Source organism: Cebus imitator, unplaced genomic scaffold (assembly GCF_001604975.1).
Source record: "Cebus imitator isolate Cc_AM_T3 unplaced genomic scaffold, Cebus_imitator-1.0 Scaffold475, whole genome shotgun sequence".
Classification (NCBI taxonomy): domain Eukaryota; kingdom Metazoa; phylum Chordata; class Mammalia; order Primates; family Cebidae; genus Cebus; species Cebus imitator.
The window spans coordinates 1081196-1087608 of NW_016107790.1; the positions used below are offsets into that span (position 1 = coordinate 1081196).

The 6413-nt window shown below is 35.1% G+C and overlaps 1 non-coding gene across 1 annotated transcript; it reads left to right on the forward strand.

Moving 5' to 3' along the window:
- Positions 1-2584: 2584 nt before the first annotated feature.
- LOC119468694 lies at positions 2585-2691 on the forward strand. Its single transcript, XR_005197446.1, has one exon. It is a non-coding gene; the product is annotated as a U6 spliceosomal RNA (small nuclear RNA).
- Positions 2692-6413: the final 3722 nt, after the last annotated feature.

Consider the following 6413-nt stretch of genomic DNA (forward strand, 5'->3'; position numbering starts at 1 on the left):
TGCTCTCAGACCAAAATGGAATTAAACTAGAAATCAGTAACAGAAAGCTGGAAAATCCCAAAATGACTCATCAGGGTTCCAGTCTGGTATTTTTTAAAGAATCAGATGTAATGGCCAATTTTATGTGGCCAGCTTGGCTACACTATAGTGCCCAGTTGTTTGGTCAGATACCAATTTAAATGTTGCTTGCTGTGAAAGTATTTTTAGATGTAATTAACCTTTGAACCAGTAAACAAGGAATAAGGCAAGTACCCTCCACAATGTGAGTGAGTTTCATCCAAGTTAAAGGCCTTAAAGAGAAAGACTGAGGTTTCTAAAGAAAGAAAGAAAGAATTTTGTCTCAAGATTGCAACATGGAAATTGTTCCTGAGTTTTCAGCATGGTAGCCTGCTCTGTAAATTTGGGACTCAAGACTACATCAACTCATGTGAACTTCCAGTCTATTGGTATGTTTTATAGAGTTTGGACTTGTTAGCCACCACAGCCACATGAACCAATTCTTTAAATAAATTAACCTCTCATATATTTGTGTGTGTGTGTGTGTGTAATTCCACAGAAAGAGAAATATAAATATATATATGAAATCCAGCTAACACACCAGGTGACAGCCAATGTGCAGCCAAGGTTGAGACCAACTGGTACCATGGATTTGTAAGAAATTGTGATGAAGCCTAACAATATCAACTACACAGATGAGAAGACCCTTCCCCACCTCATGGTCAATGGAATGACCTGAGCAGTGTCAGTGGTGGAGCTCTGCAGGGCCTAGGGGACCCACATGGCCTAGCAGCCTCCCACATAGGCAATGAGACTATAGAGGCACACCACCACAGCAAGCAGGCTATCCGCCACCAGGTGGATAGGGACCACCAAAGGCATTCCAGGGGTCATTCTGGGGCCAAACTTAAAAGACAGTCAGGATCTACAGGAGGGACAAAGGACAAAATGTAGTGGTTTTCCTGGTGGTTCTTAGAACCAATGGTCATTTCCAGCCCCATTAGTATGAGCTAAACCCAGACAATTTTCATGGATGTGTAGCCCAGCATGGTTAGAGATGGATGTAAGCATCCACTCTTATTTACAAAATTCTTCCACTGTGCAAATGGTTTTCACACGTGTTAGATCACTCCTTCCTACCAACAATTTGGGGGGGGTAGCTATGAACAATATTATTAGCCTTAATTTACAGACAAGAAAACCAAGGCTCAGAGATCAGATAATTGGCTAAATTCACTAAGCCAGGGAGAAGTTAAGTTGAAAGTCAAACTCAGATTCCTTAACTTATAGTGCAGACTTCTGTTTAGTTACTACCACTAATATTAATAGTAATATTTATTGAACATTTATGTATTCTAGGTGCTTGCTGTATTCTATATTAATTATATCATTTAATTATCATAATTACACTAGAAAGTATTAGGACCACCATTTTACAGATGAAGAAACTAGGATTTAAGGGTTTAAGTGATTTTTACAACTTCACATGATATTCTTCTAAGAGTGGTTATGGGCAGCACTGCATTTGTAAACCACAAACATACAACATGGAAGCTGGAACGCCTAGTCTATAGCCAAAGAAGGCAAAAGCTACATAGATAGGCATAGATCCCACTGGGTTCGTTAACCTATGTCTCAACCAGAGCTGGATAAAGCAGACTCTGCTAGAGGGACATTACTGTCCTTATGCCACCTCCCTGTTTCCCAACTTCCTCTGAATCAAGGAGCTGGGCAGAAAAGCAGAATCTTCATCTTACACAATTCCTGGGTCAGAGCTCAGGCCTGACCTATGGGCGTAACCATCACTTCTTGCATGCATAATCCTTCCCTCACGGCACAAATAAGGTAAATGGAGGATAGGAATGAAGAATGTCTAAAGGGAAACCTGATTCCACCAGTTACATGAACGCTCACTTTTAAGAACAGACCTCCTACTTGATGATTTCCTCTTAAGTTTTTCACTTTGGAAAAATCAATTGGTCTTAACACACCAATTATGGAACAAGTAGGCATCATTTCCTTCCTGATATCATATACTGAGAAAGATGTATGCACATTTCTGGGGTATTCCTGCCAAAAGCATATCAACTAAATCTAATCAAAAGGGATATCAGACAAAACTAAATTAAGTGACATTCTACAAAATAACTGTCTTATACTCCTCAAATATATAAATGTCATGAAAATTAAAGAAAGACTGAAGAATACGTTCCAGATTCAAGGAGAAGAAAGAAATGGTAACTAAATGTAATTCACAACCCTGGATGAAATCCTGAATCAGGAAATGTTTTTGTTTTGTTATAAAAGATTCTATTGATACTTAGCACAATTTGAGGAAGGTCTGTAGATTAACTAACACTATTGTATTAATATTAATTTACTGATTTTGAAGATAGTACTATGGTTATGCAAGAGGATGTCCTTGTCTTTTAAGACACTGAAGCTTGGGGCATGGAGAAAAGAGACAGAGGAAGTCAGATAGATAGAAAGAATAATAAAGCAAACATGATAAATGTTCACATTTGAGGTATCTGGGAAAAGAGTGAAAGAATTTCATAGTACTGCTCTCAAAAGTTTTCTCTAAGTCATGCTCACCTCAGCAGCACATATACTAAAATTGGAATGATAGAGAGAATATTAGCATGGCCCCTGCACAAGGATGACATGCAAATTTGTGGAGGATTCCATATTTTTAACAAATTCAGAAGCTAGCAGAAGACAAGAAATAACTAAAATCAGAGCAGAACTGAAGGAGATAGAAGCACCAAAAAACCCTTCAACAAAAGTAATAAATCCAGGAGCTATATTTTTGAAGAGATCAACAAAATAGATTAGACCACTAGACAAAAAAAAAAAGAAAAGAGAGAACAATTGAATAGATGCAATAAAAAATGATAAAGGGGATATCACCACCAATTCCACAGAAATGCAAATTACCATCAGAGATTACTCCAAACAACTCTATGCACATAAACCAGTAAATTTAGAAAAAATGGATAAATTCCTGGAAACTTACACCCTCCCAGGACTAAACCAGGAAAAGCTGAATCCCTGAATAGACTAATAACAAGGTCTGAAGTTGAGGCAGCAATTAATAATCTACCAACTAAAAAAAGTCCAGGTCCAGATGGGTTCACAGCTGAATTCTACCAGATGTAAAAAGAGGAGCTCGTACCATTCCTTCTGAAACTATCCAAACAATACAAAAAGAGGGAATCCTCCCTAACTCATTTTATGAGACCAGCACCATCCTGATACCAAAACCCATCAGAGACACACACAAAAAAAGAACATTTCTAGCCAATATCCATGATAAACATCAATGCCAAAACCTTCAATAAAATACTGGCAAACCGAATGCAACAGCACATCATTATGGCATGTGTGTACCTATGCAACAATCCTGCAAGATCTGCACATGTATCCCAGAACTTAAAGTACAATTAAAAAAAAAAAAGAAAAGAGAAAAATGTGTATTCTATTATTGTTGGAGAGTGTTCTGTATATGAATGTCTGCTAGATTTAGCTGTCTCCATCCCCCCATCACCTACATCAGGCATTTCTCCCAGTGTTATCCCTCCCCAACCTCCCTGTGCCCCACTGTCCCTCCCCTAGCCCCTCACCCCCCAACATACACCAGTGAGAATACACATGGTTCTCAAGAGCACATGGGACATTCTCTAGGAAATGTTAGACCATAAATTAAACCTCAATCGATCTTACGTGACTAAGATATTATACAACCTGTCTTTTCTAACCACCATAGAATGAAGTTAGAAATCAATAACAGAAGTTAAAAATCAATAAAATGAATGAAGTTAGAAAAATCAAAAAGAATCACAAATGGGTGAAAATTAAACAATATACTTAAGCAACCCAGTGATCAAAGAAGAAATCACAAGGGTAATTATAAAATATTTAGAGATGAATGAAAACAAAAACTTATAAGATACCACAAAAGCTGTGCCAAAGGGAAATTAATAGCTATAAACACTTACATTGAAACAGAATAAATAAAAGTTGTAACAACTTTAAGCAAAAGAAATAAGAAATAAAAATATCTCAAATAAACATCTTAACCTTACAAATTAAGTAGCAAAAAAGAAAAAACTAAACCCAAAGCTAGTAGGAGGAATGAAATAATAAAAATAAGAGCACAGTTAACTAAAATAAATAATAGAAAATAGAGAAAATTAACAAAATCAGAAGTTGATTCTTCTAAATAAACTAATGAAATTGACAAACCACTAGCTAGACTGACCACAAGAAAAGAAAGAAGATTTAAATAGCTCAAATAAGTAATGAAACTGAAGACATTACTACCAATTCTACAGGATTATAAGAGAACACAATGAACAATTATTTGAAAAAATGAATAATTTAAATAAAATAGACAAATAGATAGAAATGTAAAATCCACCAAAACTTAATCATTAAGAAATAGAAAATTTGAATAGACTCATAACTAGTAAGGAGACTGAGTAAGTAATCAACAAAGAAAACAGCTGTACCAGACGGCTTTACTGGTGAATTTTACCATTTAAAAAGAATTAACATTAATCCTTCTCAAGCTCTTCCAAACAACTGAAGAAGAGAAAGCATCCTAACACATTCTATGAGGCCAGCATTGTCTTGATACCAAAAGGAAACAAAGATACTATAAGAAAACTATAGCCTATTGTCCCTTATGAACATTAATACAAAAATCCTCAACAAAATACGAGCAAACCAAACTCAGCAGCATATTAAAAGGATAATACACTATGACAACATGAGATGTAGTCCTGGAATGCAAGGATGGTTCAACATCTGAAAATCTATCAATGTAATTAATACACTTGTAATGGTTAATGTTATGTGTCTACTTGGCTGAATAATGCTGCCCAGGTATGTAGGCAAGCATTATTCTGAATATTTCTGTGAGGGTGTTTTTAGACGAGATTAACATTTAAATTGATGGACTTTTAATAAAGCAGATTGCCCTTCATAATGTGGATGAGTTTTACCCAACTAATTGAAGGCCTGAATAGAATAAAAAATAAACCTCCCCCAAGCAAGAGGAAATTCTTAGCAGACAGACTTCAGACTTGAACTACAGTATTTGTTCTTTCCTGTGTCCTGAGCCTGACAGCCTGCAGACTTGAACTGTAGTGCTGGTTCTTCTCTGGGTCTCTAAATTCCAAGCCCACCCTGTAGATTTTGGACTTACCTGCCTCCATAATCACATGAGCCAGTTTCTTGAAATAAATCTTCTTCTATATTTAGAGATATCCTATCAATTCTGTTTTTCTGGAGAATCCCAACTAATACAACACAACATCAACAAAATGAAGGGGAAAACATATGATCATTTCAATTAATACAGAAAAAGCTTTTAATAAAATGTAATACCCTTTGACGATTCAAACACACTCAACAAGCTAGAAATAGAAGAAAACTACCTCAACATGATAAAAGTCATATATGAAAAATCCACAGCTATTAGATTTAATGGTAAAAGACTAAAAGCTATTCCTCTTAGATCAGGAACAAGAGAAGGATGTCCACCTATGCTATTTCTATTCAACATAGTACTTAAAGCCCTAGCCAGGTCAATTAAGGAAAAAAAAAAAAAAAAAAAAAAAAAAAAAAAAAAAAGAAAGAAAAAGAAAAGGCAATCAAATTAGAAAGAAAGAACTAAAATTGTCTCATAGGTAACTTTAATTCTATGTCTCATAGAAAAGACATAAATTATCTCATCGATAATTTATTCTATGGCTCATAGAAAAGACATAAATACATGGAAAAACAATCTATATTCTTGTATTGGATGACTTAACATTGCTAAGGTGTTAATACTACCCAACATGATCTACATATTCAATGCAATCCTGTCAATGTCAATAGTGTTTTTATGTAAAAATAAATAAACCTTAAAATTCATATAGAATTGCAAGGGACCATATGACTAGTCAAAATGATATTGAAAAAGAAGGAAAGGAAAGATTGAAAGATACAGAATTCTTGGTGTAAAAATTTACTTCAAAGCTACAATAATCAAAACTGTGTTCCTGGCATAAAAACAAACATAAATAGCAGTGAAATCGTACAGATGGTTCAGAAATAAACCATCATATATATGGACAAATAATTTTCAACAAAAGTTACAAGACCACCTGTGAGGAAAGGACAATCTTTTTAACAAATGGTGTTGGGAAAGCTGGATATCCACATGCACGAGACTAAAATTGAACACTTACCTTACAATATAAAGAAAAATTATCTCAAAATGGATCAAAGACTAAGACTTAAAACTATGAAACTCATTGAAGAAAACATAAGGAAAAGCTTCATGACATTGGATTTGACAACGATTTCCTGGATGTGAAACCGAAGGCACAGGCAACCAAAGAAAAAAATAGACATATTGAACTTTA